This window comes from Anguilla anguilla, chromosome 6, assembly GCF_013347855.1.
Source record: "Anguilla anguilla isolate fAngAng1 chromosome 6, fAngAng1.pri, whole genome shotgun sequence".
NCBI classification, from domain to species: domain Eukaryota; kingdom Metazoa; phylum Chordata; class Actinopteri; order Anguilliformes; family Anguillidae; genus Anguilla; species Anguilla anguilla.
The window spans coordinates 51,112,616-51,126,960 of NC_049206.1; the positions used below are offsets into that span (position 1 = coordinate 51,112,616).

A 14,345-nucleotide genomic window follows, 5' to 3' on the forward strand; every position below is an offset into this window, starting at 1 on the left:
CCACTGAACACCCAATGTGGTCCATTTGACACTCAACGTCTCCTAATAAACACTCAACATGGCCCATTTGACACTCAATGTGTCCTGCTACACACCCAACATAGCCCATTTTACACTCAACATGTTCTGCTACACACCCAATGTAATGCATTAGACACTCAATGTGTCCTGCTACACACCCAACATGGCCCATTTCAGGCACACCATGGCACAGTACACTCTCAGCATGACCTGTTACACACTCAGCATGGTCCGTTACACACCCAGCATGGCCTGTTTCAGGCACAACGCGACCCGTTTCACGCTTGTCATGGCCCGTTACACAAGCACCCTGGCTCGTTACACACTCATTGTGGCCTGTTACACACTCGTTACGGCCCGTTACACACTCATCGTGACCAGTTACCCACTAACCACAGCCCGTTACACTCTCTTACAGGCCCTCCAATAAAGGACCCGCCCTTCGTCCCAGAGCAGCAGCTGCACAAGCACCGGCGACTTATCCGCCATCTTCCACAAGCACTCACCCCACACGTAGCGCACACAACCCTTTCTATCAACCAAAGGGTAAACAGGGAAATCTCATTTTCCTACCGGCTGGCCGTAAGGCCGAGCCAAGCCATTTTTTCCCCCCCTTCCTAAAAGGCTTGTTTCACCATAAAGCGAATCCAATGTTTATGACACGCGTTATGTAATCTGCGCTGCACCATCTGTTGATGATCCAATAAAGAAGGATTCAGCCATGGGAGGCAAACAAGGGACGGCAGACCAGCGCCAAATCACGCACTCGAGACCTCGGCATACGTGACCGCGAACCCACGCACCAAACCGAACATGCGCCAAACCTCTGTTTTTCAACCGCGGTCTTCATCGCAGATACGATATGAACGTGAAGCTATTAATATCTGCTGTTTTAGCCCCAGCAGAGACAGGAATAAACAATGGAGCTCAAACCGGCCCCCGGCCCCCGGCCCCTGGCCCCTCGCCCCCAGCACGGTCCCGAGGCGATGGCCGCTGTTATGCTTAGCGTCTGTACCCCGCGGAGAGGTACAGCGAGAGGGGGGGGGGCGCTTCAAAGGGTCCGGGACATGCCGGCTTTCTGATCCCAGCGCCGTGACCCCCCTACCCCCTTAAAACAAACACGGGCCGGGGGAGAGGGAGGCGGTACAACATCGTCAAAGGGTCGCCTTGGTTTCACGCTAAATTTGGTTCCCTGCTTCATCACCGGAACGCGGGATACCAACTCAGTTTTAGCTTTTCAAATATTTTAAAGATCTTTGCAAGATCTCAATTCTTTTTTTTTGCCTTACTCTATAACCCAAAATTTTTAACTTCTGCAGAAAAGGTGTCAGGGTTTCAGAATCACAAAGGATGCAAACACATAACCGTCACATCCTCAACTGTCAATAAACGTGCTTGTCCACATGTGGAATTTCGCCCTTAGACATTGCATTTCACCCTTCCAGATTGCATGTCGATGCTCATGAGCGTGACGCTGACACTTAGCATGAGAAGAACACTGCACACACTGGTCTCATTAATGTTTCATGAGCATATAGCAAAACAAGAGGAACAAACTGCAGATGCAGCGCATTCCAGGCTGCAAGTCACAGAGGAATTCATCTGACAAGGCTAAAGATTACACGTAGACCCGATTTGCATTAGCTCTTTGAAATCGAATCTTTCTATTGACAGAGAAGCTCTCTGGTACTTCAGCTGAGTCCAGTCCTGTGACCCCAGAGAATCCCGTCTTATGTAGCATGGAGCCCTGAAAACATGCCTTTGTCACGCCAAGCCCAAAATCGTCTGAACCCGCTAACCGACGAACCGCGCCGCTGACCGTGACCCGCCGCCGGGCTCCGCGGCCGGGGCGGGGCGGGGCGGACGCCTACCGTGGTCGCTCGCTCTCTCGCTCGCTCGTTCTCTGGCCAGCTCCGTGCTCTGCTGCGGTCCTCCCGCCGATCGGGCTCCTGTCGCACTATGCTGTCATTACACAGCCAGGCAGCCTCCCCACACAGAGAGAGAGAGAGAGAGAGAGCCAGGGAGAGAGAGAGCAAGGGGGAGAGATAGGGAGGGAGAGTACACGTGAGAGAGGGAAAGAGTCAGAGAGAGGGAGGGAGGGAGGGAGGGAGAGTATGCGTGAGATATGGAGAGTGAGAGAGCAAGGAGAGAGGAGAGAGCGACAGAGAAAGAGAGAGAGTGAGAGAGAAAGAGAGGGAGCGTAAGAGAATCACAGCTGAGAGGCGCAGACCCCACCCAAACTTACAAGCCTGCCAAGAGAAAGGACCTTCCGAGCTATGAGAGAGGTGACCAGAGGAAGGACACTCCACATCTCCTCCCCTCTCCGTCTGCAGCAGGACTCTTTCGTCAGAGGGTTCCGTGCCCCCCCCACCTCCCCCCTCCCTCTCCACACAGCAGAGCCCCTGCTGCTGGAGTTTAACTCTTCTGATGGGTCATTCTGCTCTGCCGAGCCAGAGCTTCGCCAGGAAAAACAATGAGCAGCTCTAATAAAAACATCACCTCTGAGGAGCTCTTTACATACCGTCCTTTCCGGCCTACCGAAAGCGCTCTTCAGACACGGCCTTAAAACACCAAACTCACCGCTTTCTGCCAGTGAATGACGCAATGGCGAACTCCGCGACTTTTGACTGGTATTCGACCCGCGGTGCGGAACGGTACTGCAGCTCGCGTGTCTTGGCGGGTCAGTACCGCAGAGTCGCGGACACCGAAGCCGTTCGCTCTAAACGCCAGGCTCCACACGCTTCCGGTGCTCGTAAAAATGGGGAGGCAGGGGGTATAAGAAAATAAGAAAAGCACATCTGCTCTTGGGGTAGGGAGGACCTTGTCAGGACGTGCCTAAGCGGAGGGATCAAAGCCCCCCACCCCGCAGAGGTGAGGCTGGGGAGGGGGGGCAAGCCATCGGTCGTCTGCTCCTCCGGCGAGGAGGATGGGGGCGGGGGGGGGGGGTTGAAGCGGGATTAAACCACTAAGAATTTCCAGCCGCCTACAGGATGAAAAGGGAAGGCTGACAAAAGGTTTAATTGCCTGGGTTTGATGCCACAGAGGCCTTTCTTCCCTCCTTTGCCTGAACTCCTCACAACAGTATCTAATGCGGCATAAGGATCCCTTTATTAAGGTCAGGCCGGAGACAATGCTGCCATTTGAGGGGCACGAGAGCCGAGGCGCTAACCGCAAGGGTTCCAAACTGAGGACGGTACAGAGGCAGAGCTAGCGCCCTCTCCATCCACTGACATGACAAATGTCCCCCCGCGCTTTCTATACATTCGAGAACAAGAGGGGAGCGTCAATGGGGACATTGTTTTCCCCTGGTCCCCTACAGTGCCCAGGCTCACAGGCCATCATTGACTGGCCTGATAAGAAACGGGTGCACCCGAGACTTCAAACGTCCTCGGCTCGTTTCCACAGAGCTTTACCTTTTCCTGAGGTACCTTTACCGAAGTGAGCATGTGCACCACCGCCCTGCTTTTATTGTGGGAACAGGGAACTAGCGACCACTCGCGCACCGCCAGCGAGGGTTAATTCAATCTACGGCGGGGTAGACTTTCCCCGTCGTAAACATCGCATACTCCATCTGGCGCCTCCGAGGAATCGCTATGGCGACGGCGAGCTCCCGGTCGCCGGCACGGCTCTGTTACCTCAGCGGTAACAAAAGGGGTCGCCACTCGAGAGGTGCGCAAACCGCCAGAGAGCAGGCGGGCGGGGTTTGAACCGGCATCCCTCGAGACTCTGCGCGCTAGGAAGCATCCAAAATAACAAGAGCTGCTAACACCTACAGCCACCGCCCACCGCAGCACAGAGAACTGCTTCTGCAAAGAGTTCCACACAAACATGACACAGTCTGTCATTTTATATCACTGAGACGATGCCAAAATTAATTTGGCGGTGTAATAAATTACTAAATAGTCTAAGCTACGCCTTCACAGGTTTCAAGTTCAGCCACAAAGCTGGTGACTAGTTTTTTGTTTTTCAAACAAGGAAACTGCAAAGTATATAAAAAGGTCGTTGAGCAAGTTCACCTTTCTCAGAGATAAACTGTTCAATGGATTAGCCAATGGGAGAGCGTTTTCTCAATAAATAAAAGGTGCACAAGAAACACAATGGAATCTAATGCTGTTGCCAGGGCTTCATCTGAATTTACAGCACACAACACACCTTCATCCTGAAAGGCCAATCTGAGGCCACATTCCACACCCCCATCTGTTCTGACAGACCGCCCTTTAGTCCAGAAAATGAACGCTCCTTCCTAATGTTCATTCCTGATTTGGACTAGGAAGCTGCTCAACAGTCTTCTTTTGAAGTAGAAGATTAAAGCTAAAGAGAACCGCAGATACTTTAGCCTGTCAAATTTACAATTACTGATGATTTATTTTAATTTAAAACCCCTCATTCTGTTTTCAATTATCTGGTAATATAGGCCTAATAATGGTCAACAGTAATTTGGAGTGTAGTGACCACGAAATATAAAATACATCCTTTATGTGCTGGTACACCCCTTCTGACTCCAGCTCTGTTGACCAAATGTCAATAACGTGGTTGATAGTGAATCCGCTTTGTCGTCTATGAATTCTTCCCATAGTCCATGTCCATCGCTGGGGCAGCAAAACCAATTCACTCTCTGCTACAACGACCTACAGATTCTATGTGAACAATGTGGGGAGATCAATCACTGTCACCAAGCAAACTGCTAGGATCCTCCCCAAGACCAGACATGCAAGCCGCTGGACTGACCCTACATGCTCATCAAAGCCCAGACTCCCCCTCCTGGGTGGCTGGGACCTCCCATAACCCCCTGGAGCAGTCGTTAGCGTATTCCAGTGCACTGCGCTACCATTGCCATGGAAGTCACAGGAGAGGCCAGGGCTGCAATGGAGCTAATGCAGTCCATTCACTCCAATGACCACATCTGGTGCATTAGGGCACATCATGAAACGCGTCAACTAATCTTGTGCATTTTATCTACAAGTAAAAAGCTATTTATGATGGTATCGTCTCTATTCACTAAATAATTCAGTAAGGGCCTGATTTGCTAATACCTTTAACATGTGCAAAGCATTTTAGCACATGGAAAAAGAACAACACAACCAATGATTGGTGCAAAACAAATACCGTGACCAATCATTGGCCATGTTATTAGTTTTGTGTGCGCTAAAATGTTTTGCACATGCTAAAGGTCTTCATAAATCAGGGCCTTAGACATGGGCGCCCCCATTTCTGCTGCCCTAAAGGAATTTCTTCGCTTGGCGCACTGACTCGCCCTTATGATCTCTTTTCCAGAACTAGGGTTGCCATTTCCACACAGCAATCCAATATGGCAGCGCCATTAGTGTGTTTTCATTCAGGCGAGTCTCCGCTTGCTGCTAACGGGCGAAGCGGGTCGCAAGTCGGACCCCGGGTACCGGAGAGGCGTGGCCCTCCGGTGTCGTAACTGGAGCTGTACTTTTCGGGACCTCCGCACGCTTCCTGTCTGTGACCTCCCCCCCCCATGGCCCCGCGGAGCATCTGTTACTCCTCTCTCCCGGAGCCCCTCGGGCTCCCCGTCTGTGCGGAGAGGGGAGAGGGGCTGTCCCCTGCCGGCGGGAACGCTAGCCTCCGCGCCGCCTGTCGCTCCTCCGCGCCAGAGGATGGATTTCCTCGGGGATCGGGGCGATGCCCAATGCCACATGGCATGCATTCCAATTCAGAAAACAATGGAAATGAGCCTCAAAAATACATGGGCTCAGGAGAAGGAAGGGGAGTTGAGTTTCACCACATACTTACGAAATTTAACATATGTTTTATAAACTATTATAAATGCAATTCGACCAAATATGCCAGATTCCTACAAGTCATACATATAGTATGTACCTGATATAAAAATTACAATGTTGACCAGACAGACAGAAGACAAGGCATGGAGACGGCAGCAGAGAGACAAACCGCTCCCCAAACCATTAATCCTGATGGCAGCGGAATAGAGGGGGTGCTGTTATTGTGTATTAAGCCTGGACCCTCTCAGCTGATGTCATAGGATCGTGATGTCCATGGGCTCGGCTGAAAGGGCGGGCCGGGCCCCGAGCGGACCCCTGAGGGAACACATCTGCGCTGTGTGGAACCGCGCGGACCCCGCCCTCGTTATGGAGCCCGGGGGTCCCGAGGGGCTGCAGCGCGTGCGGGCTGCCAGAGGTACTGCTCCAGCACGGGGCTGGGACTGCTCTCTCCCACCCACGTCCCATAGAGAGGACTACCTACTGACTTAACCATATACCTCACCCTTTCATTTCAGTAACCAATACCTCACCCTTTCATTTCATTAAATCATACCTCACCCTTTCATTTCATTAACACATACCTAACCCATACCTACTTCATTAACCCATACCTAACCCTTTCATTTCATTAACCCATACCTAACCCTTTCATATCATTACCCCATACCTAACCCATACCTACTTTGTTAACCCATACCTAACCCTTTAGTTTAATTAAATATTAGAAGACCATTCACAATTCTGATGCAACAATATTTTTGCATTGTAAAATACAAAGCCATATGAGTAGGCTACATTTCAGGAACATTTGCTCCCGAAAATTGATGTGTGCTAACTGTAAGAATAATTTAGAAGCACATCCGCTAGTTTGGATGCATTAGTGTGCTCCTAAATTTGTCAACTTAGGGGCACATGTGCTCCTTGGGAAAAAGTAATGTTACCATGGAGCCCTGTTTTCCAAATAAAACTCAATAAGAACTCAGTGATATCCGTTATGTTGACAATTTCAGATTCAATTTAGTCTAATCCAACAAAGAATGACCTTCCTGGTCACGCAAAGCCCACAGTGTGGGGCTGACAAAGCAGTGGCTCTAATTTGCAGACATTGTCCAGGTCTGAGAGAAAAACATCCTCTAGTACAGTAAGGAGAGCAGGGGGGTACAGTAACCATAGAAATAGGCGCTCTGCGCAAATTGTAGAATGGCAAACCCTGTTGGTTAAGCTGCCCTAGTTTAGGTCAAACAAAACAAAACAAATAGGGGGGGAAAAATCTTTCACCTGAATAAAAAAATAAAAACAAGGCGTCCATAATCCTCGTTTTAACGTCGCCATCTGTCGCGCGCTCAGACGGATTTCGTATTTTTTTTTTTTTTTTGGTGTCAAAATAGTCTGTATTCAAACGCTGGAAATTCACTCCTCTGGCATTAAACGGTGGATTACGGGATTACAAAAGGCAGGGATGCAAAGCGCTGATCTGCGCTCGGCTGCAAAGCCTGTGCCGTGACATCATGTGATCCGGTGTCTATTTGCGGCTGCAGGGCCCTGGATAAACAAAGACCTGTGGGGGGGGGGGGGGGGGTTGGTGAGAGAGAGGGTGAGAGAGAGAGAGAGAGAGAGAGAGAGAGAGAGCGAGAGGGGAGCTTGTGCCCAGTGTGGTACTACAGCCATGATTTATTCATTTAAGAGGGAGGCAGGGGGTAAGAAACGCTGAATGAGTCTACGGGCGCTGCCTCCAAATCGCAGCATCAGCGCTGCTTCTGAACCGCACTGCAGGAAACGCAGCCCGTGGCTGTACGTTTGGGGGGCTCAGCCTGCGTGGAGAGAGAGGCCGTCCCTCGGCCAAGCCCCCGTGTCCTCGCCTCTTCTCTCAGCACGCCGAGGACAAATAAAGAAGAGCTGCCCGTGGGCAACCCGAACGCAACAAAGCAAACGGCGTCGTGCGAGGGGGAAGCGTGACCAACACAAGCGCGTACTGTATTTAATATAGAGGGCGCCAGTGTATTTAAGCGGCTGCAGACCCCCGGCTGATCCCTAAATGGCCGCCCCTTCCCCCCCCTTCTATTCTCGCTGAAAAGGCAGCGTGTTTTTCCGAATGCGAATAATTCGATCGTTCATAACCGCTCGTTGTCTGCTCCGAATTCCCTCGTTCAGTTCGCGCTGGCGCGGCCGGGCGTGCGCGCCCTCAGTCACGTGGCGCCGGCACGGGCGCCGGCTGCCGCCGCTGCTGCTGCTCAGGTGCTCGGGGGTTGCCGTGGAAACGGCGCCGTGTCAGCACTCGCAGCGAGCGAGGCCTGCTCCCGGCCGCTCGTTGCGAATCCTAACACAAACGTGCCCCTGGGTGTCTAAACGAGCGGCTTCGCTGCACTTGAGCGCAAACCACAGCATTTGAGCCATTATAGCACACACTTTGTGCACACAATGTCCAAAAAAAGGCTAAATAAATTGTGGAAACAATTTAAAACGCTAAAAAAACTATTGACATTCTTCTGAAAGAGAGCCGATTTCCACCTGGCTCATGAAGGCTCCTCCTGAGCCGAGTGTTGTTCAGACGGACTTCGGTTCGCGAACCAGGACCAGGACTGACCACATGCGACCATGGCTTTCATCAGCTTTCTGATTAGCCCGATGACAGTCCAGCCACGAGCTCCAAAAAGCAGGACCACGTTTCCAACGAGCGCGGATCCATCCGCGGCAGTCCTCGAAAGACCCTCCCGATTTTGGCACGGGGCACAGGGCACACCAGGGGCGCGGGCGACAGGGCCTGTGTTTACGTTCCCATGAAGGGGCCATCTGCACCTCCTGCAACCCGACACAAACAGCTCCTGAACTCTGGCCCGCTGAACGGGGGGGTTAGGGGGGACAGGAAGTCTGCCGTGGTGACACGCTCCTTCCTTCCCATTCAGACGCAGTCGTTTCCTCTGTGCCGTGGCCGATTCCATTCTTAATTCCCATCCTCCTGCCTCGTGTTCCTCCTCCGAACATCGACCTTTCCCCCAACGAGGGCCTCCATCAAAGCTCGTTAACACCAGCTTCATCGCATTCCCCCATTCATACTTGTTTATATAAACGCGGTGTTGTGAATAAACACTTTTCAACGTAGTTACATTTTATTCGCCATCATTATCGGTACAGGAAAAAAACGTTTAGCTGGAAAAGACTTCTGGGAAGGGGGGGAAGCGCTAAAAGCTTTTCCTTTGATGACAAGTGCTATTTAAATTCCCCAACAGCCCCTCCCTCTTCGCGGAGCCCCTCGCGATTGAATCCCACTCAGCCTTTAAGGTAATGAAAGCAGTCAAGCGCCCCTTTTCACCGGGGCTAAATGGAAGTTCAAGACGAGAGCCCGCCCCACGGAGATGATTAGAGGCTGCGGCCCGCTTGAGTTCACGGAGGGATCTGCTAATGGCGGATGAAACGCGGGAGGATCGCACCCCCGTCACCGCTGGTAATGGGTAGGGGGGGAAACAAGACCGTCTGTGAGCGCTTCGCCTATTAGTATTCAGCGGCGGACCGCCACTTTTCAGAAGGGGGCAAGGGAGGAAAACCCTCAGCTGGTTGGACAAAAGCCCCGGCCCGATTACTCGCTCTCGGCCGCGGAGGCGGAAACCTCCACCTCGGACAATTTCCTGATGGGAACAGTGGGACCCGGCGCAAGGCATTCTCGCACCTTCCAGCGCCCGTCCCCCGGGTAACCAGGAACGAGCAGCGAGCGCTCATCTTGTTTTTACAGCCCGGCCTTTTTTTTATCACCGTCCGTCATCCTGCGCGACCCCTCGCCCTCTCTTTCTTTCTTTCTTTCTTTCTCTCTCTCTCTCTCTCTCTCCTCAACAACCCCCTCCCCAGCGAACTGTAAATGTAGGCCAAACGCACAGCGAAGACGACGCTGGAGAAAAAAAGAGGTCCGGCCGCTCGATGGCTTCCTGATTGAAACTGAAGTCTGTACCGAACTCATTTTCCGCATATAGGCCTAGTTCATTAAAAAGGGATTTGGAATGAAAAAATGACTGTATCTAGTTCAAAGACAACACCTTTTTTTAAAACTAGAACAAAATGGAACCAACTGTGCCATGCAATGTGGGTTAGGCTAATTCAGTCTGAGAGGACTATTTATAACAGAGGTCACACAGTATTCTGATATGATATGCCACTGAAAGAATGTGGTTCTTTACGTTCAAATGGAAGTTTTTTGTTCAATCATGATTCCGAAATTATCATTTTGATGAGCTTCCATTTTCCGTGCTGGAATCGTAGACAAGCTCCAAAACTGACGCTATAGAAAATTTCCAACATTTTGGTAACTTTGTGCCATAAACATCCACATCATTTCACAATCTGGCAGTTGCATCACAAAGCTGTTTAACATCACAGTGCACACATATAAACCTGAATGAATGTTACTGTAGAGACTGTGGGATGCATAATCCAGACCCAAAACTACATGTTGAACAAATCCCCATTGCAGAAAAATAGCAGAAATATTGAAACGCTGGGAGTTTATTTTCCCCTACGTCTTTGGCAGGTAGAGAACAAGTTAATAAACGATTCCACAGCTTACAACTGTAGACAAGTTCTTGATCCAAATTATTTCTTCTATGCCTGTCACTGAAAGCCTTCTCAGCCAAATTGGACTCCCGCAGATAATCTCTTTTTAACTATATTTGGCAAAAGTCCAAACCTTTGGCACATAAGACCCAGGGCAATGTTTCTTCCTCATCCTATCCATTTCAAAGCTGGATACTAACTGGGAAATTGCTGACTGTGTTTTCTTCCCACCCCACTCTTACATACTGTAATGACAAAAGCACTTTAAACCCGGTGTACTTAATTTTTAAAAGAAAATATTATATTCAGATGTTATTTTTTCCAACTGACTGTATACATACTTAACCATAGCTTAGTGTTAACAATATATTTAAAGACATAGATCAGGGCTGCCCTGCCCTGTCCCTGGAGATCTACCATCCAGTAGGCTCTCATGCCAATCATAATTTGGCACACCTGATTCTAGGCAGCTAATATGCACCAAAGCAACGATGTGACAGTCAATCACATTATTCATGATTGAAAAATTAGGAATATGCTGTCAATGGTAATCTCTCTTGATTCATTAGTATTCAGCACAGATAAATTCTCAAAATTTCCAATGTTTTGACATTGTTGTAAAACAAATTCCTTGGCAACACCCATATTCAGTTACCATAGTTCACGTTTTAAAAAGGGGTTCCCTTAGATTCCTTTGTAGGGAACCACAGTTCTCTTTAGATGGCTGAAGAAAAGGCCTGGCTCGTAAAAGAACAATTACAAGGCCCCTGTGTTAAACTGGATGTCTTGATGACATCCAGGAATAAAAAGGCTGATTTTAAATTAGTCTGTACAGAACAACAAGTTTCCTTCACACATTTATGCTTTTCAGATTCACTAAAATCCTATGGTACAACACCAATTCATAAGGCTCACTGATTCTTTTTAAAAGTGACAATGAAAAACAAAAGAAGGACTAGTAAAAATAATATTTGTACAAGCCCTGCCGCACACAAGGAAAAACGCAATACTGCGAGGCCATGTTACAACAGTGCATCACTGCAGTCAAGACTCAGTGTCTGGATGTGCAGTTCAATAGCGAGCAATTAAAAACATGCATGCCACCATTTTATTAATCAATGTACTGTAAAGGACTTACAGCAGGACAACATGACCCACACAAGCCATTTCCCTTCTATGCCACGCCCTGCCGTCAAGTCATCAATAAGCACTCACTAAATTTACATTGACGTTTTTCTTTAACGAAGAAGACCGGCTCTTAATATGTCTGCAGACATAACCCTGACTGACGTCTGATGCAGCTGACAGGGTCGATGACACAATTCCCTGGGTTGCCGGCTTGCACACACGCCTGTGGTTTCCGAAGTTGTCCGAATATACGGCGGGCAGGGGGTGGCATGTGGGGAACAGGATGCCAAGCGAGGGGATGTTATGTTCGCCGGGCTTGAGGTCGAGTTTCAGGAATGGTTCCACTTGAACCCTGCTGACGTGTCGACCGTTCAGCGAGCGCAGCGTTCGCCGGGAGGAAGTGGCGCCGCGCTCCAAAGCGGGATGTTCCCACAAGCCTTCCGAATGGTTAGGCAATCTTCCCCACGGTGCACTCCCGACTCGGGGGGGGGGGGGGGGGGGGGGGGGGGGGGGGGTTAGGACATGTCAAAAAGCGGCTAGTTACAACCGAAAATGCAGCGGGGGATCAAATGACATTGCGAAATCCTTGCAAATTATAGAAACTATCCCCCAACTTTTAATCTGCACTGATATTTTGTTACAACTGGCTGCTACAACTGAAAACAATCTTTCAGATTTAAAAAAAAAAAAAAAATTTTTAAATTGAAGCCAATGAATTTTTATTTCTTACGGCAGATCTGCATGAAAAACTATAGCCTATATTTTTCATAAATCTAATGTAAGGCAAAGAGCCTAACCAAAAATGAGGAAGTGTTCTTTCGCCAAAGTTAATTGTGGGACTACATTCAAGTATTCTCAGGTCTACATGATTTTCATATCCAAGAGAATGACTAATCCCTTCAAAGTCAGAGCCTTCAAGTCATCAGTGCAAACACAAAATGGTATATAATGCAATGAGGGCATACTGTACAGACACCATGCCCTTACATGTCGTCCGGTGCGATTAGGCTACATTTAAACAGGAACAGGAGTGGAGTCTTAGGACAGACTCGACCGCAGACAAAGTTTTTACTCAAACATCTGCTCAGGAAAGTGTCTTCAATTTATAATACTAACAAGTTTTAAGTTTGTTAATGGTTGAACTATGACTCCTACTTCATTTAAAGGCATTTTTTCCAACTTCATTTAGAGAAAACTATATGCCTGCAGTAAATGTAGGTCTCAGAATTTCTGACAGTTGCCCATCACAGAATTGCTGGGGACCAATTGCATCGTGGTGTCTGCTACAGCCAGTGGGGATAGCTACTGCACTCGACCGGGATGACACCCTAAACTAGTCGGTAGAAACACCCTGAGATCCACAAAGCTCATCTCTCACAATGCTATATTCACCTTTATAAATCAAGGCCACATATTCAAGTACTTCTCAGTTTGAAGGTTAGCTTGAGAAGAAACTGGCCTAGTTCAATGCCCAGCAGAAATACACCACCAGAAATATTTACCCTAAATAGACAAAAAAACCCACAATTCAGGTTTGTAAACTGATAACTAGCAAATTAGAACATATGACAAAATCGTTTTTGTAGTGGTTTTCTGCCACATGTTCAACAAGCCAATGAATTCTGCCACATGTCCAACAAGCACAATGTATTAACCAGTTGCATAAAACAAAGCCTTTGCATGAATATAGGCAGTTTTAAATATTATGAGTCAAAGGCCAATATCAGATCTCCCAACAGTAAAATACAAACATTTGAACTTGTTTTCATCTTTACTTCCTCATCTAATCCTGACATCAATCTCAGAGCCTTAATCTAGTATGGCTGCAAGGCTGAAATTACATTTCACAGCAGGTGGAGTGGACATTAAAGCATGCTGTAACCCCTCCCCCCCAAAGGGTTATATCCTGCACAGTAAAAAAAAAAAAAAAGTGCACCTGCATTTTGTTTTGGGGGAGCCAATTGTCATAGTGCAAGTACAGACTACCATTTCACAAAATCCTATAATTAGAATAGGAAGTGACTGCAAAAACAATGAATGAACACTCGTTAGCTATACTAATGCAGTGAGCCACAATGGGGCACTATATTGGTTTCCACAACCCTACAAACTCACAATGAACCTCTGGCATGTGAAAGTACTGAGTCATGAGAAGTTTTTTATTTTTTATTTTTATTTTTTTACTTCTGTCCACTGTTACACTACAGAGAATGTAGTTGGACTGAACAACTTGCTAAATAGCATAAACATGTTCATTTTCCAGGACTTCGTAAAAATTATGAGAATGATAATCATTATGCATATTATTTAAATGCATGAGGCAGGCATACCAAAAAGTTGACAACTTCTGAATAGTAGCCTAAATAATACTTTGGCTTAATAAGATACGGTTAATGCAAAATACCGACTAAGCTATATAGCCTATTTCAAGCAACCAAGTTGTAGGCTATTACTCGCTTAAAAATTCTGAACAAGTTACCAATCTGAAGATGGCTTCAAACTCATAGAAAGCAACAAAGGTTAGATTCCTTACCCAGGTCATTTTATTTAACAACTAGTCTATCTTCAGTGACTGATCAGATTTGAGTTTCACTTGACAATCATTGACAGTACCAAGTCTGCAGAAGGTTCCAGAATACATGTAGAAAAAGATATGAACAATGCATGCCCAGTCACTTAGTCCATACTCTATCCTGTCAGGATTTGGTGTAACTAGCTATATCCTGTCAGGATTTGGTGTAAATTTACCTTTGGCACTAAATTGGATTACCCACCTTTGTGCCTCATAGTATAAGATTGCAAATAAAAAAACACATGAACCTCAAAACAAGGCTTTAGTTTATTTCTGATCCCATTAATGGGTATTTCTTTAAAAGACAAGATGACTTAAACAAGCAAACATAAGGCTTA

At 47.9% G+C, this 14,345-nt stretch overlaps 1 protein-coding gene across 13 annotated transcripts in view; it reads right to left on the reverse strand.

Annotated features, from left to right (window-relative positions):
• The window catches only part of epb41l2 (erythrocyte membrane protein band 4.1 like 2), a 71,394-nt gene that overhangs the window by 54,089 nt on the left and 2,960 nt on the right, over window positions 1–14,345 (reverse strand). The window contains exon 1 of one of the 13 annotated variants that reach the window (XM_035422009.1): window positions 1,893–2,084. The exons of the other annotated variants lie outside the window; for them this stretch is intronic. The gene's annotated coding sequence lies outside the window, so the exon portion shown is untranslated. Of the gene's footprint in view, window positions 1–1,892; window positions 2,085–14,345 lie in introns of those variants that run through there. 13 annotated transcript variants of the gene reach the window in all.